The sequence below is a fragment of the Bufo gargarizans genome, chromosome 4, assembly GCF_014858855.1.
Source record: "Bufo gargarizans isolate SCDJY-AF-19 chromosome 4, ASM1485885v1, whole genome shotgun sequence".
Taxonomy (NCBI): domain Eukaryota; kingdom Metazoa; phylum Chordata; class Amphibia; order Anura; family Bufonidae; genus Bufo; species Bufo gargarizans.
In genome coordinates this window covers 40,555,936-40,582,417 of record NC_058083.1, presented here as the reverse complement: position 1 = coordinate 40,582,417, position 26,482 = coordinate 40,555,936, and the positions used below count along the sequence as shown (strand labels likewise).

The 26,482-nt window shown below is 45.9% G+C and overlaps 1 protein-coding gene and 1 long non-coding RNA gene across 2 annotated transcripts in view; one reads left to right on the top strand and one right to left on the bottom strand.

The window, feature by feature from the left end:
- Positions 1-12,216, bottom strand: part of LOC122934193 (cytochrome P450 2C5-like) — a 64,087-nt gene extending 51,871 nt beyond the window's left edge. Inside the window, exons 1-2 of the mRNA XM_044289475.1 lie at positions 12,170-12,216; positions 4,662-5,111 (exon numbers count right to left, since the gene is read on the bottom strand). The gene's annotated coding sequence lies outside the window, so the exon portion shown is untranslated. The remainder of the gene's footprint in view (positions 1-4,661; positions 5,112-12,169) is intronic.
- Positions 1-26,482, top strand: part of LOC122934196 — a 37,791-nt gene that overhangs the window by 6,849 nt on the left and 4,460 nt on the right. The window contains exon 2 of the long non-coding RNA XR_006388638.1: positions 20,724-20,781. This is a non-coding gene — a long non-coding RNA (uncharacterized LOC122934196). The remainder of the gene's footprint in view (positions 1-20,723; positions 20,782-26,482) is intronic.

The window sequence follows — 26,482 nt, the reverse complement described above, 5'->3', positions numbered from 1 at the left end:
GTGCTTATATCTCTGAGAGTCTGAGAAAAGGACACATACGACCCTCAAAGTCACCTGTTGCCGCTGGTTTTTTCTTTGTTAAGAAAAAAGATGGTTCTTTAAGACCTTGTCTGGATTTCAGGGAGCTGAACAGTATCACAATTCGTGACCCTTATCCGCTTCCTCTAATCCCGGACCTGTTTAACCAGGTTGTTGGGGCTAAAGTTTTTTCCAAATTAGATCTAAGAGGGGCATACAACCTGGTCAGGGTCAGAGAAGGAGACGAATGGAAGACGGCCTTCAATACCCCTGAGGGCCATTTTGAAAATTTGGTTAAGCCTTTTGGTTTGATGAATGCCCCAGCCGTTTTTCAGCATTTCGTGAACAGCATTTTTTATCATTTGATGGGAAAATTTGTATTAGTGTATTTGGATGACATTTAGATTTTTCTCCTGATTTCAAAACTCATAAGGAACATTTACGTCAGGTCTTGCTCATTCTGCGGGAGAATAAATTATATGCGAAACTGGAAAAATGTGTGTTTGCGGTTCCAGAAATTCAATTTCTGGGGTTTCTTCTCTCCGCTTCTGGTTTTCGCATGGACCCCGAGAAGGTCCGCGCTGTGCTTGAGTGGGAGCTTCCTGAGAATCAGAAGGCGCTGATGCGTTTTTTGGGCTTTGCCAATTATTACAGAAAGTTTATTTTGAATTATTCCTCTATTGTTAAACCACTCACTGATATGACCAGAAAGGGGGTAGATTTTTCTTCTTGGTCGGTAGAGGCGCGTAAGGCTTTTTCTAATATCAAGGAGAGTTTTGCTTCCGCTCCCATCTTGGTGCAACCTGATATTTATTTACCCTTCATAGTTGAGGTTGATGCTTCTGAGGTGGGTATGGGTGCGGTCTTGTCTCAGGGTTCCTCTCCTGCCAAATGGCGACCGTGTGCCTTTTTCTCGAAAAAACTCTCCTCCGCAGAGAGAAATTACGATGTGGGAGATAGGGAATTGTTGGCCATCAAGTTGGCTTTTGAGGAATGGCGCCATTAGCTGGAGGGAGCCAGACACCCTATTACCGTGTTTACTGACCATAAAAATCTGGCCGACTTGGAGTCAGCCAAGCGTCTGAACCCGAGACAGGCCAGATGGTCTTTGTTCTTTTCAAGATTTAATTTTGTTGTCACTTTCCGCCCTGGAGTTAAGAATGTGAAGGCAGATGCCCTGTCACGTTGTTTTCCGGGAGGCGGGAATTTTGAAGACCCGGGTCCCATTTTGGCTGAAGGTGTGGTGGTCTCTGCTCTTTTTTCTGAATTGGAGGCAGAGGTGCAGGCAGCCCAGTCAGAGGCTCCTGATCTTTGTCCTCCTGGGAGGTTGTTTGTGCCTCTCGCTTTAAGACACAAGATTTTTAAGGAACACCACGATACGGTCCTTGCTGGGCACCCGGGGGCAAGAGCCACACTGGATCTCATCGCTCGGAGATTCTGGTGGCCTGCGCTTCGTAAGTCGGTTGAGGGTTTTGTGGCAGCCTGCTGAGACTTGCGCTCGTGCCAAAGTCCCTCATTCACGGCCATCAGGTCCTCTCCTTCCCTTACCCATTCCTTCCCGTCCTTGGACACATCTGTCCATGGACTTCATAACGGACCTGCCTCGTTCCTCGGGGAAGACTGTGATTCTGGTGGTGGTGGACCGTTTTAGCAAAATGGTGCATTTCATCCCTTTTCCTGGTTTGCCCAATGCTAAGACGCTGGCGCAGGCATTTATTGATCACATTGTCAAATTGCACGGTATTCCTTCAGACATAGTCTCTGATAGGGGCACGCAGTTTGTTTCCAGATTCTGGAAGGCTTTCTGTTCTCGCTTGGGGGTTTGGTTGTCATTCTCTTCTGCTTTCCACCCGCAGTCGAATGGCCAGACAGAGCGCGTCAATCAGAATCTGGAGACATATCTGCGCTGTTTTGTGGCGGAGAATCAGGAGGATTGGTGTTCTTTTTTGTCCCTTGCTGAGTTTGCTTTAAATAACCGTCGTCAGGAGTCCTCTGATAAGTCACCATTTTTTGGTGCATATGGGTTTCATCCGCAGTTTGGGACTTTCTCGGGAGAGGGGTCTTCTGGTTTACCTGATGAGGACAGATTCTCCTCGTCTTTGTCATCTATTTGGCAAAAGATTCAGGATAATCTAAAGAGCATGAGTGAGAGATATAAGCGTGTGGCAGATAAGAGACGTGTGCTTGGTCCGGACCTGAATGTTGGTGATCTGGTGTGGTTGTCTACCAAGAATATCAAATTGAAGGTTCCCTCCTGGAAGTTGGGTCCTAGGTTTATTGGGCCTTACAAAATCCTGTCTGTCATCAATCCTGTTGCCTACCGTCTTGATCTTCCTCAGACTTGGAAGATCCATAATGTTTTTCATAAGTCCTTATTGAAACCTTATGTTCAACCCATTGTACCCTCATCTTTGCCTCCTCCTCCGATTATAGTTGATGGGAATCTTGAATTTCAGGTCTCTAGGATTGTGGATTCTCGTCTTGTCCGCGGTTCTCTTCAGTACCTTGTTCATTGGGAGGGTTATGGTCCTGAGGAGAGGATGTGGGTCCCAGTGACGGACATTAAGGCCTCTTGTCTCATCAGGGCTTTTCATAGGTCCCATCCTGAGAAGGTGCTTTCTGAGTGTCCGGAGTCCACTCGTAGAGGGAGGGGTACTGTCACAACCAGACAGCTGAGAAGCTCTGACAGAGGCCTTTCAGAACCTCCTCCTTGAGTTTTCTTTGTTGTGGTATTCAGTTCCTCATCTCGTTAGCCTCTCTCAGCTGTCATGTAGTTGGACTGATTGCTTCCCTTTAAATTCCTCCCTATAATGCTTTACCTGGCGGCTTATACTTCTTCCTGGAGTGTGTGTGCATGCTGATCCTGTTTCCCAGTCTGCTACAAAGTTAAGTGCTGTACATTTATCAGTTACTTTTTGCTTGCTGGATCCCAGGTGACCCTGACTCCCTCCGTGTCTGGTGTAGGGAGCCGGTGGTCGTGTCCTCTCACTATTGTAGGGTGTTCAGGGGTTATATAGTCGAGGTACGTGGATATGCAACCATCCACCTTTGGGATCTTTGCATAGGCTGAGCAGCCAAGTTCTAGGTCTTGTGCAGGGGTCTCCCTTTTGGTTCCTTAGCTTTGGATCCAGTGAGTCATATATGCATGTTGCTTTGTCTTGTTTCCTGTACACCGTCCGTGACATCGGCTCACCCTAGTGTTACAGTGCACCCCAGCACTCCACAGTATGCAGTATAGCACCCTATAGTATACAGCAACCCACAGTATGCAGTATAGCACCCCACACTATACAGTACCCCACAGTATATAGTAGAGCAGTATAGCAGCCCACAGTATACAGCACCCCACAGTATACAACACCTCACAGTATACAGTAGAGCAGTATAGCACCTCACCGTATACAGCACCCCAAACTATACATGATACAGCCCCCCACACTATACAGCCCCCCACACTATACAGTACAGCAGTATAGCACTCCACACTATACACCACCCACAGTATACAGTATACAGGCCCCCCACAGTATACAGTCCCACACAGTATACAGTCCCACACAGTATACAGCCCTACCACAGTGTACAGGCCCCCACAGTATACAGTCCCACACAGTATACAGGCCCCCCACAGTATACATGTCCCCCACAGTATACAGGCCCCACACAGTATACAGTCCCACAGAGTATACAGTCCCCCACATAGTATACAGCCCCCCACAGTATACAGACCCCCCACAGTATACAGGCCCCCCACAGTATACAGTCCCACACAGTATACAGTCCCCCCACAGTATACAGGCCCCTCACAGTATACAGCCCACCACACAGTATACAGCCCACCACACAGTATACAGCCCCCACACAGTATACAGTCCCACACAGTATACAACCCACCACAGTATACAGCCCCCACAGTATACAGGCCCCCACACAGTATACAGAACCCCACTATACAGTAGTTTACAGTATATTAGCATAAGAGCCCCTGTCACCTTTTTCTGATGTAATCTTCACACAAGAAAGCTCCACAGTTAACTTCTGCAACACTCCTGTGATGACCTCATAGCCATGTGACCAGTAATATTGCTAGGTTACTGGTCACATGGTGATGATGTCATCTAAGGTCCTAGATCACATTCACAGCTCTAACAGTACGATGCATGGACTCAGTGCCGGAGGTATGGCATAGCAGCACCCCCTGTGAAGCTGACAGCCTGACACCCGGGGCAGCGGCTAGCAGGGCTCAAGAGGCAGCTGCCTTGGGCCCCCCAGGAGCAACTGGGCCTGGGGCAGCTGTCCCTTTTGCCCTTTGGTAAAGATGGCCCTGGTTCCAACCATACTCCCTTGGTGATCCTCCGGCACAGCTCTTCTGCCAACACGATCATCATGCCATACTTGCATGTCAGAATAAAATAACTTTAACCAACTTACATGTGCATGAAAATATGGGAAGGGGTTAAAGAAGTTCTCCCTGAAAAACTGGAACACTGTAATGTGTGTCATGTGAAGTGTAGGCTCCTTGTGTTATGCTCTCCTCTGAGAGCTCTTCACTAGACAAAACACTTATCCTTTATGGATCTTTCATCTGTAGTTTTAGAACAACTTCCTAGAAATATATTAAAGGAAACTCGGAATAAACTCACCGTCTTGTGGTCCCGGTATCTCAGGCTGAAGAAGGCTATTCCACTTAGGTTTAGCAGGTCAGGTTGTGATGCTGGGTTCTAAACACTGAAAACAAAATCTTTTCACTCCTTGTTCTCTTCCTATTTATCCCTGGATAACCCCTGAGTCCTGTCAGCTGATCCCGCTTTATTCTGGGATAACTGGTTTCTGTTGTTAGCAGGAAATAAATTACAGCTTGGTTTTCATGGTCTGTTTTCTGCTAAGTAGACCTTGGTCTTTTTTACATTGGATGCCTGCCAATGCTACAATGTATCTCAACACATTCCTATTACGCCAGAAATCTGACACGTTCCCAATCTGTGCCACTAGACGGTGCTGTGTTGTGATGAAGGTCCAAACCATGGAAAGAAATCAATGTTGCCATACCAAGAGGTTGTCCTCTGATGAAATTTGATATGTGAGATTGAGATCTGCAAAGAAAAAAATGGGGGTTAGTCAACACATCCTAATGCACAGGTGCACATTGTCATGGGATGCACAGGGGCATAGCTATATGGGGTGCAGAGGGCCCAGGAGCCTGAGGGGGCCCAAAGACCCTTGTGCTGCATAAGAAGACAAAATATAGATAGTGCATGGTGGTCAAGTTACACCTCTAGTTGGAGGGAAGGGTTTAGGTCAAGAATTTGGCTTGGGGGGAGGCTTGGATGTGCTGACTAACCCCCTTTTTTGCACTGGAGGTGTGGCTGACTCCATTGGTTGTGCACTCCTAACTAACCTGTCTGTCCCATAGGCTGATTTTAATTAGTGCCTTAGCCAGCTCTCCCTGCATTTATTGGAGGCCATTTGGAACCAGCAGAGGTAAAATATAGAGTGGGCTCAGCATGCATGTGGAACCTAAATTCCCTGAATGGCCATTGTAGCACCAAAAGAGGTATAATATAGTGTGGGCTCGGCTTGCAAGTGGAATTCCCTGAATTTAAAGGGGTTGTCCAGATTCAGAGCTGAACCAGGACATCTCTATTTTTCACCTGGGCAGCCCCTCTGATATGAGTATCAGAGCATTTCATGCTCCGATGCATTTTGCCCTGCACTGAATCGCACAGGGAAAAGGCATTTTTTGGAGATCCGTTGACGTACCGGGCTCTCCATGGGTAAGCTAGACAGAGGCTTCCGCTTAGCAGTGAGCCCAGTGACGTCACCAGGACTAATGGGCTGTATTTAGTGCTGCCCTAGCCTGTAAGAGCATGGCCAACATGTAATGCTACGGGGAAATTCACGGGCACATGCTTGTGGATTTCGCAGAGTGATCCAGACCCACAAAAGACTTTGAAGTCGAGGAGGTGGTCCTATGAGTGATTGACAGCTCTCTAAGTATATACACTCATTGACAGGACCCCCTCCCACACTTCAAAGCCCAAAATTAGCAGGAACCTAAATAAATGGAATTCAAGCTATATTGAATCTTTCCTCTAGATATGGATCTGCTCAGCTCCTTCTGCTCTATAACATGATGTCTGCAGATTAATTTTCATTTTCATGGAGACAGGTTCCCCTTTAAAAATGAATTGTCTATTGCTAGAAAATGCCAACAAGACCTTTGTCATCTCCTCTCTTCTGATTTCTGTGAGCTGGATAATTTTGTCACTCAACTATGTGCGTCACATACGTGACCAGCTTATTCCACAGCTTTTCTTCTGGATTTACCCCCTCCCCAATGTGTCCTAAGTAGAGCTGAGCGAAACGAAGCTGACAAAGTCAAATTCGTTCTGAATTTCAGGAAAAATTCTATTCCGAGCTAATGCTAATTTCCTTGTGCTTCATGGTAACGAAGCACAATTTTTCCTAACATGGCGGCTAGCCTGCTACAATGGCGGCTAAAATGGCAGCTACACGTGTGAGGACATAGGGCAAGGAACTCTGGGAAGGCGGGATGACCCATAATGCCATCATCATGCAGCCAGCCAGCCCGGTGATGTCACAGCCCTATAAATACGGCGGCCATCTTAGAGTCTGCCATTCACTATCGTACTTTTTTCAGGGACAGATGTATATGCAGGCGCTAGGAAGAGTGAAAGAAAAACTAATTGTTAAAAAAAAAAAAAAGGAAAGAAGTTCAGGGAAAGGATAGTGAGAGGAATCATTTCACAGGCAGGGAGAGACTTGTGCAGATGCTACGGAGAGTCATAGGAAAATCCTCATTGGGAAAAAAAGCGATTTACAAGTGCAGGGAATCAATACTTGGGGATCCAGATAGTCTCTTAATACAGCTCTGTCATTCCAGCAATTAGTTATTGGGGTGCAAGTGCTATGTTGAAAAGCCTTTAGTGGCTTTTATCTGTGGAAATAGATAAATATATACGCAGGTCAATTTTGCTGTTAACTGCGCTGATATCATTTAGTGGCCTATTTCAATAAAAAAACGAGAAATATTTACGCAGGTCACTTTTGCTGTTATTTGCTCTAAAAGCGTTTCTTGTCATATTTCATTACAATACGAGAAAAATTGACGCAGTTCACTTTTTCTCTTATTTACTCTGAAATTGTTTAGTGGCCTATTTTAGTCCAATACGAGAAATATATAAACAGGTCACTAGTGTTGATCGAGTACCAAAGTGCTTGGGTGCTCGAGTAGAACACTTTGCGATGCTCGGGTGCTCTACCGATTGGTTAACTCGTACATCCACGTCATCCCAAGTGACATCAGACACCCTCAGCCAACAGTTGGTGGGTTGGTCAGACACAACCCTTACTTGTCATGGCCCCGGAGCAGGGACCTGTCCTCAACCTGCCTCTGTCCTTTTCTGTTCCCTCACCGTGAGAAGTAGTATATGCTGTAGGCCCTGCTCCACGCTAGTTGGGCAAGTAGTGATGAGAAGAGTGGCACGGGAGCGTGTGCTGCGAGTGGTCAGAGGCCATTGAGCAGGACATAAGTAATGTTTAGACACTAATCGATGATGATGAAGCCGATCACACTTGGGAGCCGGGTGCATTAGGGGCTTCATCATCATCAGGAGAAAAGGGTGGCAGCTTGCCTGTGAGACAGTGGCGGAGTCAGCAGGTTGGTTGGCAGTAGTGGGAGGTCGGGAGCCAAATGCGCCTGGGGTAGACCACCTGCTTCGCAAGAGCCTACCTGCCCGGGAAGTAGTGGTGTAGGGGTTCACGGAGGCAGCGTCGGTAGCAATCAGTCAGTGCAGACTGTTGGGGGTAAAATCAGCGGTGTGGCAGTTTTTTTTCAAAGCGCCAGAGGATGTGGACGTGGCCATATGTCGCATCTGTGGGCAGAAGATGAAGCGTGGCCAGGGTGCCAAATGGCATTACGGCCCTGCGTCAACATATGCAGCGTCACCATAAAGTGGCCTGGGAGAACCATGGCTCTGATGTGGTGGTCCAGACTGCCTCAGCAACCGCTACATCACCAAGTGGCACACGCCCAGTTTGGGCCAGTCAAGGCTCCACCACCTCAGCCAAAGAGAGCTGTCTGTAAATCCCATCTTCTGCTGGTCCAGATGCTCCTACTCCTTCTCATCAGTAATTCCATCAGCAATCGATCACCGAATCGATTGCCAAGAGACAACAGTATGCGCAGGGCCGGACTGGGTATAAAAACCAGCCCTGGAAAAAGTTGCATACCAGTCCCACAGCATTGTGTCCTTATTTACTTGTTTATAAAAGGCGAAAGCATTCATTTTAAAACACGTGTGTAAACACAAATATGAATTTTGCCCCACAATAGCTCTTTTGTAGAACCCCCATTGTTTATATTATCACAGTAGACCAGCTTTTCCCAAACAGGATGCAATAACAATATGCAATGCAATATTTTAAGGGAATTGTGCTAGAGGTTTATTTGCAGTGTTATGGAGGATCTGTGAAAGACACTGTTATGGGGGATCTGTGGATGACACTGTTATGGAGGAGATCTGTGGATGACACTGTTATGGAGGGGATCTGTGGATGGCACTGTTATGGGGGATCTTCGGATGGCACTGTTATGTGGGGATCTGTGGATGGCACTGTTATGAAGAATCTGTGGATGGCACTGTTATGAAGGATCTGTGGATGGTACTGTTATGAAGGATCTGTGGATGGCACTGTTATTGGAGATCTGTGGATGGCACTGTTATGAAGGATCTGTGGTTGGCACTGTTATGGGGATCTGTGGATGGCACTGTTATTGGAGATCTGTGGATGGCACTGTTATGAAGGATCTGTGGTTGGCACTGTTATGGGGATCTGTGGTTGGCACTGTTATGGGGGATCTGTGGATGGCACTGTTATGGGGATCTGTGGTTAGCATTGTTATGGAGGGGATCTGTGGATGACACTGTTATGGAAGGGATCTGTGGATGACACTGTTATGGAGGGGATCTGTAGATGGCACTGCTATGAAGGATCTGTGGATGGTACTGTTATGAAGGATCTGTGGATGGCACTGTTATTGGAGATCTGTGGATGGCACTGTTATGAAGGATCTGTGGTTGGCACTGTTATAGGGATCTGTGGTTGGCACTGTTATGGGGGATCTGTGGATGGCACTGTTATGGGGATCTGTGGTTGGCATTGTTATGGAGGGGATCTGTGGATGACACTGTTATGGAAGGGATCTGTGGATGACACTGTTATGGAGGGGATCTGTAGATGGCACTGTTATGGAGGGGATCTGTGGATGGCACTGTTATGGAGGGGATCTGTGGATGACACTGTTATGGGGGATCTGTGGTTGGCACTGTTATAAAGGATCTGTTGATGGCACTGTTATGAAGGATCTGTGGTTGGCACTGTTATGGGGATCTGTGGATGGCACTTTTATGGGGATCTGTGGTTGGCACTGTTATGGGGGATCTGTGGTTGGCACTGTTATGGGGATCTGTGGTTGGTACTGTTATGGAGGGAATCTGTGGATGACACTGTTATGGAAGGGATCTGTGGATGACACTGTTATGGAGGGGATCTGTGGATGACACTATTATGGAGGGGATTGTGGATGGCACTGTTATGGAGGATCTGTGGATGGCACTGTTATGGGGGTTCTGTGGTTGGCACTGTTATGGGGGATCTGTAGATGGCACTGTTATGAAGGATCTGTGGTTGGCACTGCTATGGGGATCTGTGGTTGGCACTGATAAGGGGGATCTGTGGTTGGCACTGTTATGGAGGGGATCTGTGGATGGCACTGGTATGAAGGATCTGTGGTTGGCACTGTTATGGGGATCTGTGGTTGGCACTGTTATGGGGATCTGTGGTTGGCACTGTTATGGATATCTGTGGATGGCACTGTTATGGAGTGGATCTGTGGTTGGCACTGGTATGAAGGATCTGTGGTTGGCACTGGTATGAAGGATCTGTGGATGGCACTGTTATGGGTATCTGTGGTTGGCACTGTTATGGGGATCTGTGGTTGGCACTGGTATGGGGATCTGTGGTTGTCACTGTTATAGGGATCTGTGGATGGCACACGCCCAGTTTGGGCCAGTCAAGGCTCCACCACTTCAGCCAAAGAGAGCTGTCTGTAAATCCCATCTTCTGCTGGTCCAGATGCTCCTACTCCTTCTCATCAGTAATTCCATCAGCAATCGATCACCAAATCGATTGCCAAGAGACAACAGTATGCGCAGGGCCGGACTGGGGATAAAAACCAGCTCTGGAAAAAGTTGCATACCAGTCCCACAGCATTGTGTCCTTATTTACTTGTTTATAAAAGGCAAAAGCATTCATTTTAAAACACGTGTGTAAACACGAATATGAATTTTGCCCCACAATAGCTCTTTTGTAGAACCCCCATTGTTTATATTATCACAGTAGACCAGCTTTTCCCAAACAGGATGCAATAACAATATGCGATGCAATATTTTAAGGGAATTGTGCTAGAGGTTTATTTGCAGTGTTATGGAGGATATGTGGATGGCACGGTTATGGAGGATCTGTGGTTGGCACTGTTATGGGGATCTGTGGATGGTACTTTTATGGGGATCTGTGGTTGGCACTGTTATGGGGATCTGTGGATGGTACTTTTATGGGGATCTGTGGTTGGCACTGTTATGAGGGATCTGTGGATGACACTGTTATGGGGATCTGTGGTTGGCACTGTTATGGAGGGAATCTGTGGATGACACTGTTATGGAAGGGATCTGTGGATGACACTGTTATGGAGGGGATCTGTGGATGACACTATTATGGAGGGGATTGTGGATGGCACTGTTATGGGGGATCTGTGGATGGCACTGTTATGGGGGATCTGTGGTTGGCACTGTTATAGGGGATCTGTAGATGGCACTGTTATGAAGGATCTGTGGTTGGCACTGTTATGGGGATCTGTGGTTGGCACTGTTATGGGGATCTGTGGTTGGCACTGTTAAGAGGGTTCTGTGGTTGGCACTGTTATGGAGGGGATCTGTGGATGGCACTGGTATGAAGGATCTGTGGTTGGCACTGTTATAGGGATCTGTGGTTGGCACTGTTATGGGGATCTGTGGTTGGCACTGTTATGGATATCTGTGGATGGCACTGTTATGGAGTGGATCTGTGGTTGGCACTGGTATGAAGGATCTGTGGTTGGCACTGGTATTAAGGATCTGTGGATGGCACTGTTATGGGGATCTGTGGTTGGCACTGTTATGGGGATCTGTGGTTGGCACTGTTATGGGGATCTGTGGTTGGCACTGTTATGGGGATCTGTGGTTGGCACTGTTATAGGGATCTATGGATGGCACTGTTATAGGGATCTATGGATGGCACTGTTATGGAGATCTGTGGATGGCACTGTTATGGGGGACTGTGGCAATGTGAACATTGAGGTATTGTTTCCCCAGGTTCCAGTCCAGGACTTAGGGCATGCTCATGTCCAGGGATCCTATTTAATCCTGCTACTGGATCTTGGGTGTGTCTCACTCTGGAGAGTCTGTGTGCAGCAGAGGCCTGGGAAGGCTCTGTACAAGTGGGCTCAGCCGAGCTGGCTGAGGGGCCACGGGGCTAGGTGTTAGCCTGATTTTTGGGGGACTCTGCGATGTCTTGGAATCGAAGGTTGCAAGGCCAGAGTCAGGAGGACTTCTGGGCCACAATCCCCCAAAAGGTACTGGACTTTGTTACAGCCTGGAAGTGCTGGATTGTTAGGCTGGGAAAAGCGAGGTATTGTTTGTTTTGGTTTTGCTGAGGTGCCAAATAAAAGCAATGTTTGGCCCCTAACCCTGTGGTCGATGAAGATCATTGTGAGACTGACCCCCGAATAAGAGGCGATCCCTTACAGGGACCTATGGATGATGCACTGTTATAAGGTATGTGTGCTATGACACATGGGGCCTGCATAAGATGCTATATGTGTGAATGACACACATATAGCATATTATGCTGGCCCCTCTCATGGCCCTATGTGTCACAGCATTACTTTATTAATGTCCCCTCATGTGTCCTAAACCACGCACATAACTGTCTTTGTATGCAAAGTCTTTCTTTACTGCTGAAACAATCGCTCTCCTATTGAAACTCCTATTGATATTGAAAATCACCAGCCTCTCTGTACTCAGCCTTCTACCTGACACACAGCCCTGAACAGCCGGATGACAGCTCTGCACAAGCAGCAGCTAGCATGCTAAAGGACCTTCTGTGATGTCATGATCATGTGATCAGTGACATGTGTGGGAGGAGTCAGGCTCCGAGCAATGTCTGTGCTGGTGCTTGCTGTTGGGGGCGGGCCGGGGGATGGGCTCCTCTCTCTGTCAGTCACTCTGTGTAATATACTGCACCAGCCAAAGAGCCTCCTCGCTGCCGGCATGGCTGGCCGTGCGGCAGTCAAGGCTACCGGCCTAACAGGAATTTTCCGGGTAGGCCAGTCCGGCCCTAAGTATGCGTGCACTCCTCCAATGGCGCAGAAGCTGAACATGCTCCTGGCCAAGTTGCTGGTGCTGCAGTCCCTCCTTTTCCAAGTGGTGGACTCTGCACCTTTCAGAGAACTGATGGCTTGTGCCGAGCTGAAGTAGAGAGTCCCAAGCCGTCATTTCTTTGCCAAAAAGGCAGTACCAGCCCTGCACAGCCCTGTGTAGAACAGAACAGAAGGTGGGCCAGTCGTTCAGCCTGTTGGTGTCTGCGAAAGTGCACAGCAGCGCCGACGTGTGGAGCTGTAACTACGGTCAAGAACAGTACATGTCCTTTACGGCCCACTGGGTGAATGTGGTTCCTGCCCAGCCAAACCAGCAACTTGGCCAGGTGACGCCGCTTCCGCCTCCACGCTCTCACACCGTTGTTCCTGCAACAATGTCCACCACTGCCTCCTCATCCTCCACCTTGTCCTCAGCCTCCACTGCAAGGACAATTCACAGTGCCCCACCAGCATACCACATGTGCAGTATCACGCTGTTCTGCACCTAGTTTGCCTGGGCGAACAGAGTCACACGGGAGAGGAAGTGCTCCGCGTCCTTTATCAAGAAATCGAATCCTGACTTTCTCTGCGACAACTGAAAATCGGAACCATGGCGACTGACAACGAAGAACATGGTGTCGGTGCTGCATCAAGGACGGCTGAGCCATGCTCCCTGCATGATGCAGGTGTTCAATCTGGTTGTCAAGCGTTTCCTGAAGTATTCCACCCATCTGCAAGACATCCTAAAAATGGCCAGGAAACTTTGCATGCATTTCAGCCACTTGTACACTGCCAAGCACACCCTCCTTGCACTACAGCGGCAGAACGGCTTCCCTCAACATAGGCTAATATGCAACGTTTCAACCTCTTGGAATACCATCCTCCATATGTTGGACCGACTGTACGAACAGAGACAGGCCATAAACGATTTATTGATGATACAGGCTGGCATAGGTACTCCCCTGTGTAACTTCGATGTTAGCCAGGGGCAGCTCATGCATGACACCTGCCATTTGCTAACGCCCTTTGAGGAGGCCAGAACAATGGGATTAAGAACATCATTCCACTGATTCATATCCTGGAACAGATGGTGGTAAATCTGTCTTGTAATGGGACTGGAGACGTGGTGCCTACATCTCAAAGCCACATGAGCCCTGTGGCAGCTGAACTGGAGGAGTAGGAGAACATTGAAGCACAAGCAGTGTGTAGCGAAATGGCTGGTTTTTCTACACAGATGACTGGAGAGGAGGAGCATGAGCAGCCAGAGGAGCAAGAGGGAGATGTGGAAGATGAGGCAGATGACCCATACACACCGTGGTCGTTTGCAGTGGAGATGGAGGCAGTGTGTCCCTCAGAGTCATTTGCACAAATGGCCCAATGCATGCTCACTTGCTTGCGTAGAGACAGCCGAATTGTCACCATTCAGCAGAGGGATGACTACTGGCTCTCCACCTTGTCAGACCCTCGGTAATGGTCCAAAATGGGGGCCTTTTTTACACCCGCTGAGAGTGAGGACAAACTGAACTACTATAGAGACATCCTATATCGTCAGTTGGCCGCTGCCTATATGCGCCATCGTCCATCCTCTTGCTGGTCTGCGCCCACACTCCACTGCCATGGCTGCTAGGGGGTGGCAGGAGATGTACCAGCTCCATCAACAGCAGCCTGAGTCTAGAGTGGCTGATGAGCAGCTTTCTTCATCCACATAGTTAAGAAACTACTCACCAGCAGTTAGACAGAACAGAACCTGAACCAGCAGATGGTGGCATACTTTGAGTGCACCCTTCCAGCCATCATTGAAGATCAGCTGGACTACTGGGAAGTCAAACTGGATTTGTGGCCGCAACTGGCCGAGTTTGCCCTGGAAAAGCTGTCCTGCCCGGCCAGTAGTGTGGCATCAAAGCAGGTGTACAGTGCGGCAGGTGCCATAGTTACCCCATGGAGAACTCACCTGTCCGCCCAAAATGTGGAGAGACTGAGCTTTGTCAAGCTGAATCAGGCATGGATTAGCCAGGAATTCCACCCACCAATGCCTGATGCATCAGTTTAGATCAGGCAAGCTCAACCTGCAGCCCTCCAGCTGTTGCAAAACTATAACTTTCAGCATGCCTGGACAGCCTAGACTCTAGGCTGTCCAGGCATGCTGAAAGTTGTAGTTTTGCAACAGCTGGAGGGCCTCAGGTTGAGCATGCCTGGTTTAGATCATCCATGCTGCCTCACCCAAACTTTGACAAAAGAGACCAGTTTCTTCTGGCTACCTGCCTCAACTACAATTCTGATGCTGCCACCCATCTAATGCCAAGTGCTCCTTCTTATACCCACCATTGTTAGTACTGTACTGTTAGTACCACCCACCTCCCCACTCTGTCACGGGTCACCCTTTGGTCTCCTGATGCTGCTGCCACCTCGCCACTCTGTGGCCTCATGCTTCTGCTGCCACCTCCACACTATGTCATTGGGCCACTATGTAGTCCCCTGATGCTGCTGCCACCTCAACACTGTCATTGGGCCACTCATGCTGTTCCCACCCTCCCCACTTCATGACTGGGCCACTATTTTGCCTTTTTGGCCTGGTTGACATAATTAGTTTGAACCTTCTTCTGATCTGTCAGAAGGAAGGAAAAATGAGACAACGGATCCTGTCTGTGTAGCAGCTGTATGGCCCCGTCAGAATTGGTTTATGATTTGGTACCCAAAAGCAGGAGTGGGTACAAAACACAGAAGACATGCAAATATTCCATTCACATGTCATCTGTTTTGGATCCACTCCTATTTTTTTGGCAGTAGCAATACTGATGGATTACTGACCAAATGCTGACTGAGTGAAGGCAGATGCTCCACAGACAGGATCCATTTTTTGGGGGTTTTTTATTCTGACTAGGAATCAGTGAATCGACTTTGGATGAAACTTTCGAAGTCGATTTGCATAAAACTTTGTTCTAATACTGTACGGAGCAGGAGCTCTGTACAGTATTAGAATATATTGGCTCTGATGAGCTGAAGTTATTGCTTCGTGAAGTCTCGCGAGACTTTGCGTAATAACTTCATTAATTAATTTGTACTGTAAAAAAACATTTCCTGAACTCTGGGTCGATTCCAAGGTACAACTTGGAATCAAAACCAAGTTCAGGAAATGTTTTTTTATAGTACAAATTAATTTATGAAGTTTTTGCGCGAAGTCTCGCGAGACTTCACGAGGCAATAACTTCAGCTTATCGGAGCCAATACATCCTAATACTGAACGGAGCTCCTGCTCCGTACAGTATTAGAACAAAGTTTTATGCAAATCGACTTCAAAAGTTTCATCCAAAGTCGATTCGCTGATCCCTAGTTCTGAGGGATCAGAGGAAGGGCAAAATAATCAGCGACGTCAACACAAACTTACTGCTGACATCCTCTCCACTTTGTCAGGGGGGTTCTACTTGTATAAGCGTTTTAATAGAACAGGTTCTATAGACATCTACGTGGAATCAGCTGACGACTGTGTAAAAGGATTGTGCTCTTTCACGCTACAGTAGAATCTTGGGCCTCTGCACAGTTCTTTATACCTGATGCTAACATCAACCTGTAAGGCTGAGTTCACACTTGAGGTATTTGGTCAGTTTTGGCCCAGTGACTGCCCAAATAAGTGAAGTGTGCAGTGATTCTAAGAGCGACACCTGTCATCTGCATGTCATACTGACGCAGTATTATTTCACTACCACAGCAGACTCACTATGGGTGTTGCTGCAAGGCACAGTATTCTACACCATTTTAAAGGAAATAGCTGCTTTTTAACGCGATTCACCAGAAATGAATTTGGATCTAATCTTTTTGGGAAAATTCGTCGAAACAACCGATTTGAATTTGAAAAATTCGCTCATCTCTAATTTCAAGGTCAGGCAGTGGCAGTTCATCAAACCTGCCTTCTGTGTGCTGAAACCCTTTGAAGAGGCCACAAAACTTGTCAGTAGGGATAACTGTGGAATGATCTATGTCATCCCCCTAATTTATCTTACACTCAAGCAACAAGGGATGATGGTGGAAGAAGAACAGTTAACACATATTGCTGTCCTCCCTGTAGCCGTTGAGGATCCATAAGGAGAAACTCACATGGAAGAACATAAGGATGAGGAGCTCAAACAGATGGAGGAGTATGATGATAATGACACTGGCCATGACGCCCAAACACTCAGTGGGAGGGGGTGGACCAGGAGGAACTGGCTCCTTGTGCACCCTGGCCAGAATGTCGAGCTGTACCCTTTCTTGCATATGTACTTTTAGAAAAACACAAGGATGGGGATCAAAAAACAAGGGTGATGGGGGAACGTACACCCTTGTTTTTTGATCCCCTCCCTTGTGTTTTTCGAAATCTACATTGAGTGCCTTCATTGGACACTTCTTGGGCTGCCTCCCTTGCGTTACTCAGACTCACTTTACCACCACTGTCGGCGCCTACTTTCCAACACTCGGGGGATTTCCTTTCCAGATCCTTGAGTGTTTGAATAAACTTCCTTTTTTTTCCTTTCTCTTCCCATTGCATATGTACTGACAGGCGTATCATTGACATGAAGCAGTCTGCGGATTACTGGACAGCTATGCTTTTAGACTTTTGCCAAAGTAAAATGTTTTCCTAATATAGAGAGCACGGTGGCTCCCCTATCCACAGGTATGGAACTGGTGCACCAATCAATACGACTCACCCTGTTACCAATTAATTAAAATGTATGTGTATAGTAATGATAGGCACTCGACATCTGGAATCCTTTCAAGCTGATGGGATTTATTTAAATGAACCCTAACATACATACACCTTAAAAACATAATACTAAAATATATGAGAATAAAAAATACTGGTAGACTACCTTCTTCCAAGATTAAGAAGGATGAAAGGTTATCATACACCATACAGATCACTTTAGTGACCAGATCCCTACCAGTGAATTGCCACCATAAAAAATATTAAACAGTTAATCCATAAGATAAGATAAGATGCCTTTATTGTCATTGTACAATACAATGAAATGTTGTTTGGAGCAATCCTAGATGCCATGGACAGAGGAATATGCGTTGTACATACTAAAAACCAGATATGCCGCGATACAGCTGGCGTATCAATTCATTTTGTATATTGAAAATCCAGCCTAGTTGGATATGAATCTATATAGTGGGTTAAAAGGTAAGGAATATTCTGGTCCAGCTACAATGTAACCCTTACAAAGAGATAAACTTTAATATTAATACAACAAACAATTTGTCCAGTGGTGACCATGCGCATAACCGTCCACCAAGATGCTAGCTAGGATTGGGGAAAAAATGACCCTAATTACATTTCCTAAGACTAGGCCCTCTGCCCAGGGGCGACTCCTAATGGTGGAGACCCCCCGTCCTCAAACCTAACTGGCAGCTCCTAGTTAGTCCTATTATGTGTGGGCTGATAATCATTGATCTAATGGTGGACTGGTATGAGCACGGACAGAGAGAATCAAATACAACACAAAATAGTGCACGATGTATACAGCCCTGATGGTATAAAATACCAAGAGGTACACGGTGCAGCCAACTACAAATATAAAAGACACCTCGAGAAGATAACTATTGATAACAGAAAAAATCTGTGATCAACCCCAACGCATTTCCCCCACGGTGTGGGATCATCAGGGGGTAAATGGATTTAGATATTTTGATAGATAAATAAATTAGAAAATGGCGAGCGGAGGGAGGCCCAAATAATATTCGTATTTACAAATGCCTATGCAGGCAATAGAAACCTATCTTGGCCCGGGTTAAATTAATACTTCACTTTTATTAGACAAATCGTTAAAAAGTGTCACTAGTGATTGTGATTCACATTTGAAGAGACACAGACAAAACACAAAATAAACTGCTGAGGTATTAAAAACACAGTTATGGCCCACCACGAGAGATGCTATGTCATCAATGGGAGGCGATATAAAGGATCGCTCACTCCAATGATAAGGAGAACAGCAGAATCATTACCATATACCCACAAGGGGTGATGTTAGTAATTGCCGGCAAGACTTAATTGGTATTGACAAATGTCAACGGTGGGAGACTGATGTCATCATACCACTTATATATTAATGGGCTATTTGCCAGTCTACTATTTGCCAGCACACAGGGCTCTTGTCATATGTGCCCTGGACTAAAAAGGTATATGGTCCTGCTAGTGCCAAGGAAATTCCTGTGAACCGAACCCAGCCACTAATATTTGTTGACTGGGTGCGTTACCACGTCTCTGAATGCTATTGCCAACACCAGTTGGTTAGCAACAATAAGCGACAGATCGCACAAATTGTTGCCCTTTAAATGTATGGGGGGATTTGTGGCATTCACCCTCTATACAGTTGGACGTGCTCTGGGGTAACTGACACTTAGATGATGGCAATGGCTGTGCTGTTAATGAGCTGGATGTGCGAGCTGCTGGTGGATACCAAACAGTTCAAACCAGCACAATCAAAGCTTACTGCTAGTGCCAATGAGATGCCAGTAAACAAACCCAGCCACTACTTGTTGCTGACTGGGTACGTTACTCCGTCTCGGGATACTGTTACCAGCGGGACCTGGTTAACAGCAATGAGGCAACAATTGGAACAATATGCTGCCCTTTATTTATGAGGGAGGATTTATAGCATCCACCTTCAGTACTACCAAGACGTGATCATAGTGCAGCTAACCCTTAAACAGAGGCGATGGCTATGCTGTTAATAACCTAAGTATACAGGCTGCTGGTGAACCCAAACAATTGATGTCAGTACAGTCAGGACTGATGTAAGCTGTATCTGACTTAAAACGCAGCCTGTTAATACTGTTGAACAGGTCAAATGGCATATGCAGGGCTAGCAGGACTGCTGTCCTCCTAAAAGTGTGACCAGTCGTGAGCGCTGGACAGGTCACTAATGGTGATCATCAGCTAGGGGCCACATATCTGCTGATTAAAACCTAAAACTGCCCCCCGACATGTTTCGCCAGTCTCGCTGGCTTCCTCAGGGGTAACGGGCAGCAATGAATGAAACCCTGCACCGGAAGACTAAATGGTGTCCCCGTGATTGACAGATGCGACTGACCAATCGGTAATGGAGGCGAAACCTTACAATAACCAATCACTGTAAACGGAGAGGGCTGACATCATCTCCCTGTGCCAAGCCTCTCCATTACCTCCCACTTAACTTCCTCACGGCGTCACAATGCCACAGAGGGCATGCGCCGGAACTCCGGCATGAGCTCTTCACTAGAGCGGCTCAATGCGCATGCGCTGCGCAGTGAAGAGATGCGCGCAGACTCTGAATAGACCGGATCTCCCCGCAGGGCTCAACTGCATCATATCTACCATCACGAAAGTGGGAGGTAATTGTGACTGTCATTGTGGGAAGAATGAAAGATATTACACTGTTAAATGTTGAGCTAGAAATATGCTGGTGGTTTATATCGATCGAAAGACATCTTTTTAAAGAGAGGGGGAGGAGTTGGCAAGGGGGAGAGATGAAAAAACGAACCCCCATACTGCCTAACATCTCCTCACAGATGTATTTATAAATTTATTGACCAGCATAACCCCAATCACTTATATTCAGACACAGAATGCGTCTTACCAATCCGGTACACAATGTGATTAGTTACTTGACAGTAACATTCAAAAAATGTAGAATGATAGACCACATGATTATTGAGGATGTTATATGCTCATTTTAATATTAATGCTTAAATCCGGTGCAGAGAATTCAAACCTATTATTCTGACACTATGTCTGTGCATAAATGTAGATTCTACTAGCAATCCAAACACTGTAATAGTGAGTGGTTGAAATAATTAAATATCTGATCAATTCCAAAAAATTATTATTATTTTTCCAGTATTTATAGAAAAGCGGTAAAAGCAAATCCTTCGTTAAGTCCCTTTGGATTCAAGCTGTCAAGGCGGTAGATCCACCTGGTTTCCTCTTGTAAAAGAATGGCGTCCAGGTCGCCTTTTCTTTCTCCTAAAGTTTTTTTACAGATGCCCCAAAACTTCAGAACCCTATGGTCTCTCCCATGATGACTTCTGACATGTTTCGAGATGGATGTGTCTGCAAGAGTGTTGATACTGCTAATATGTTGACACATCCTTCTCCTGAATTCTTGGGATGTCTTCCCAACATAAATCTTGAGACAAGGGCATTGGATGGCGTAAACTATACCTTTGGTCTTGCAATTGATGTATTGTCTAATCTGATATTCTTTTTTGTCAACAGGATTTACAAAGGACCGACATTTCTTCACAAGTGGGCAGTAAACACAGTTCCCACAGGGGTAAGTACCCGTAACATTTGATTTCAACCAGGTTGTCTTAGGTGGTTCTGGGCGAAAGAAACTATGGACTAGTACGTCCTTTAGGTTTCTTCCACGCCGGTAGGTTACACTGGGATTAGATGTAATGACTGTCCTCAAGTCATTGTCAGCCCATAGGACATGCCAATGCTTCCTAAGGATCCCAAACACTTTATTATTTTGTGCATCGAAGGTGCCAATACACCTGACCGTGGGCATCTTCGAAGCCTTAGATGGATTAGTCAGAAGCTCCGTTCTACTGGTCCTACTTGCCCGGGCGTAGGCATGATGTAGGACTTTTTTTGGATAGCCTCTGGCTCGGAATCGATCATATAGGATCTTACTTTCTCTTTCAAAACTAACTTCGTCAGAGCAATTCCTACGGGCCCTGATGTATTGCCCTATAGGCATTCCTTTCCTAAGAGGTCTAGGATGGAAACTATTCCATTCCAATAAGCTATTCGTTGCTGTAGGTTTACGGTAAACCTCTGACCGGATGTGGCCATCAGGGTCCAAGGACAATTTGAGATCCAGGAAAGTTATAGTGCTGTCACTAATCTCTGATGTGAATGCCATCCCAATGGCATTAGTGTTAAGTGCAGTGACAAAACGGTGAAAATTATCGGTGGTGCCATCCCAAAGGATTAGCACATCATCAATATACCTCCTCCAAAATAAAATGTGCTGAGTGAATTCAAAAAAATCAGACGTGAGGCGATTGCTACACGGGGTTCATGGAGGTGATCCCAGGTCCCTTCGCTTTACTGTACTTGAAATGGTACATCCATCTCCACGCGGGGGTGATTGGGACAGGAGGATCCTACAAAGGGAAAGTGAATGGATCCATAGACTCCGGTCCCAATCCCCCCATGGCCTTAATGAAAGACTCACCTTTTCATGCTTTCTGTGACCTGTTTTGCTCTTTGGCCTCTTGGCCTGTTCCTGATATATCCTATCCCCCACCCCCTACCCCTTCCCCATTATTCCCCTGCAACTCATTGGCTCGTTTGACTTCTTTGTCCCTATATACTGGGCCTGGTGCGTAAAGCACCTAAATTGTAACTACCATGTACAGTGAACATTTACGGTTTCACTGGTTTAGCCATAATTTATTTATCGATTTGGCTATCAATTATTGCGATATTATGTTTGTCCTACTGGTAGCCCTCGGTTCACCTACCCCCCCATAGAGATTTTTTCATATCTTCTGTGCAGTTAGTGTGATTATATTTTAAAATTTATATAATCACTGCCCCCTTGCGGCGATTTATTATCTATTTATAGTGGCTATATTTGGGCTAGGGAGTATTGATTAAACTGTCCCTCCCAGTCGTGGTTAATTTGTGCCTTAACTATATAACTTCGTCCGATTTATCCATCGCAACTTCTGGCTGTTTTTGGCCGACTGCACTCCAAAGTGGAACGCAAGTCCTCTGGTGATGACGCCATAACTGGACGCCAGCGCATACGGCCTTTTAGCCTAGGACTGAGGTGCGCTCCACTCCGGGCGCCACAACCGGAAGTCTACTATGCGGCATGCGTTCCACAGTGGAACGCACGCTTTTTACATCATGGCGAAGACGCCACCACCTGGCACCCTTATCGGATTAATGAGAAGGTGGAGCCTATATCCTTGCCCAGACTCAGATGTCATCAATTATCGCCTAATAGGAGGTGTTCACTATAAGAGGGGGCTGTATAGAGAGGCCCACTATTGGACCCTGGGAAGTGTAACTTCTTGTTTGGGGGGGATGTGTCGCCCATAGGCACCAACAGTAAGTAATCCTGGTTTACTATATTGATACATGAGCTGGGTGTAACTGTGTTGTTAATGTGATACACGCTTTTGTCATGTAGGGGACCCATAATGAATAGGCTCTTTACCCTAAGCGGTCTAATCTGATTCAGAGCGTATCTTAAGGTATGCCTATGCTTTCTATCCAGGCTATACTGTGGGGGTCTCATATAGCATGACTTTGTATTGACTGGTTACTATATTATGTTTCAGCTTATCGTTGTCATTTATACTTATGAATACTGTTCTTTGTGAACACTATTAACACCATTAGTCTCTGTGAACACCATTATCCTTAAGGCTACGCATGGCCTTGATTGAGAGACCGACCGTGGCTATATATGTGTACTGAATTTCCCCCTGGACACAGTGAGTGACTCCCTTAAATAAGGCTTTTGCTGGTGGTGGTCCCTCATGCAATCTATTTTGGTGTTTGGGTGTAAATTTATGCATATATACATCTGTATATTCTCCTCTCTCTTCTACAGATACCCACTCTGGTTGTCCCACATGAAATATACGTGTGTTGGTTTGTGTCCCTCCCTCTTTTCCTCCCAGGAATGTCATCTGGTCCAATCTTTTAATCCTACTATTGACCGTCATTTAACACCATTTTTTGTTGAACGGATGCCCCAATATTATTTGGGCCGCCCTCCGCTCGACAATTTCCAATTTATTTATCTATCAAAATATCTAAATCCATTTACCCCTTGATGATCCCACACCGTGGGGGAAACGCGTTGGGGTTGATCACAGATTTTTTTTTATGTTATCAATAGTTATCTTTTCAAGGTGTCTTTTATATTTGTAGTTGGCTGCACAGTGTACCGCTTGGTATTTTATACCATCAGGGCTGTATACATCGTGCACTATGTTGTGTTGTATTTGATCCTCTCTGTCAGTGCTCATACCAGTCCACCATTAGATCAATGATCATCAGCCCACACATAATAGGGCTAACTAGGAGCTGCCAGTTAGGTTCGAGGACAGGGGGTCTCCACCATTAGGAGTCGCCCCTGGGCAGAGGGCCTAGTCTTAGGAAATGTAATTAGGGAAATTTTTTCCCCCATCCTAGCTAGCATCTTGGTGGACGGTTATGCGCATGGTCACCACTGGACAAATTGTTTGTTGTATTAATATTTAAAGTTTCTCTGCCTTTTCTTGTCTGCAATTGCGGACAAGAATAGGACATGTTCTATAGGCTCTACAAAAAAACGCAGTGTTCGCCCGATCAGTCCTGATCTTGTGTGCACACTTGCGTTCAGTCTGCCCCACCGCAGTGAAAGATTTTTTTTTTCACCATACACGCTATAAAGATCACTTTTGAGGGGCATGGCGAGTTCATAGAAGATTTTTTTTTTTTGGGCAGAAGTTAGCGGAAATTGTTTATTTTTAGTTTTTTTGTTTTTTCTTACAAAGTCTCATATTCCACTAACTTGTGACAAAAAATAAAATCTCCCATGAACTCACCATACCCCTCACGGAATCCAAATGCGTAAAAATTTTGGGACATTTATATTCCAGACTTCTTCTCACGCTTTAGGGCCCCTAAAATGCCAGGGCAGTATAAATACCACACAAGTGACCCCATTTTGGAAAGAAGACACCCCAAGGTACTCCGTGAGGGGCATGGCGAGTTCATGTAAAATTGTATTTTTTGTCACAAGTTAGTGGAATATGAGACTTTGTAAGAGAAAAAAAAAAAAAACATTTTCCGCTAACGTGTGCCAAATTTTTATATATATATATATATATATATATATATATATATATATATATATATATATACACATACACACACACATACACATACACACACACACACTAGGAACTTGCCATGCCCCTCACGGAGTACCTTGGGGTGTCTTATTTACAAAAGGGGGTCACTTGTGGGGTATTTATACTGCCCTGGCATTTTAGGGCCCTAAAGCGTGAGAAGAAGCCTGGAATCCAAATGTCTAAAAATGCCCTCCTAAAAAGGAATTTAGGCCTCTTTGTGCACCTAGGCTCTATAAAAAAAAAAAAAAAAAAAAAAAAGTCACACATGTGGTATCGCCGTACTCAGGAGAAGTAGGGCAATGTGTTTTGGGGTGTATTTTTACATATACCCATGCTGGGTGAGAGAAACCTCTGTAAAATGACAACTTTTCCCATTTTTTTTTTATACAAAGTTGTCATTTGACAGAGATATTTCTCACTCAGCATGGGTATATGTAAAAATACACCCCAAAACACATTGCACCATCCCAAAAGCTCAGATGCAGTGCTGGTGCACTGAGCATGCATAAAATGGCCGCCGCCACCCACCTAACAATTCTAAAAAAGTTAGTATTTTTTGGTCAATGAGCTCAGGGCAGGGTAAAACAGTGTCCTGCACCCACACAACTATTTGTCTGTAGATCGCCGAGTTAGATTCTCTCCTATGCTCTCCCTGAAATCACAAGTCCAGCAGCATCCTCTCCCTACACTTTTAACAGCAGAGTGACGTGCGGCGCTACGTGACTCCAGCCAAATAGAGGCTGGGTCACATGCTGCACTGGCCAATCACAGCCATGCCAATAGTAGGCTTGCCCCAAGAAGCCATCACAGCCAAGTAGTATGACGCTTGTTGATTGGCTGCTGTGCAGCCTTTCAAAAAGCACCAAGAAAGCGGCAAACACCGAACCCGAACTTTACATTTCCGCTTCGCTCAACCCTAATCTGCAGTTGAGTAATTTGCTGGCTTTGACTGGGTCCTCTTGGCTGTTATGCCTTCAGATCGCAGGCATATACATTCTGGAGTGCTCCATATGAGGGTACTCATACATGAGGGGGGGGGGGCTCTCCAACCAGACAGATTTCGGAGGAATTGGACTTTCTCCTTCTTCAGTGTATGTATGTTGGGGTTCATTTAAAGAAATGCCATCAGCTTTAAAGGATTCCAGATGTTGAGTGCCTATCATTACTATACATATAAAATGTAAGACAAATTTTCCAGGAAACAGCAGGTACACAGCTGGCAGCGTGAAGAGGCCTGCCCCTAGCATGTCTGAAGAGGTGAGCCCTCTACAGGATCACCCACCACCAGCCCATTCAGTCTCAACATGATGGAACAGCTTTTTTCACTGTATTCAGCATTCACATGTGCGAGAATTGAACCTCACTAGCAGTTATAAGCCACACATCACGTGTGACAGCTGAGGTTAATAGGGATGAGCGAATAGACTTTGGATGCTTCATCCAAAGTCGATTCGCATTAAACTTTGTTATAATACTGTATGGAGCAAGTGCTCAGAACAGTATGAGAATGTATTGGCTCCGATGAGCCTTGGAACCAAACCAGAGTTTGGTACAAAGTTTTTTTTTTTTACAGTAGAAATTTATGAAGAAATAACCCACATTAGTTTTAAATTGGTCACAGGTTCTTTTGAAGTTGTCAGCTCCTAGGCCGGGTAACCCCCTTTAACATTAGTCCAGTCTGTATATGACCGTTAATGCACGAAGCACACCCCTTGGACAAGAGTGGCTTAATATTCTGAAAGCTGTAACAAGGGAGGAAAGGAAACGGAAAAGGTTACATGCAAGATCATTTTTAGGTCAAAGGATGACCTGCTTCCGCTAGCTTGGTGACCATAACATTATACTGTAATATAAGCACAGAACCAGTAGTCACATGATCTGCAGGTTCCATCCAGAGAAGGTGTTTTATGTGGCACGTGTGCTGTTATTTATGGCTGTATCAGCAAACAGATCTGGAAAGGATACGGAAGCACCTAAAATATCACCATCCACTACTTTTAGTTACATTTTTTATGATTGTCTCACCCCCTGCAAGTTACACTGCATTGATATAGGAACAAATGCACTGTCAATGTCCATCAAAATACAAGAATTCTGCTTATACTTAAT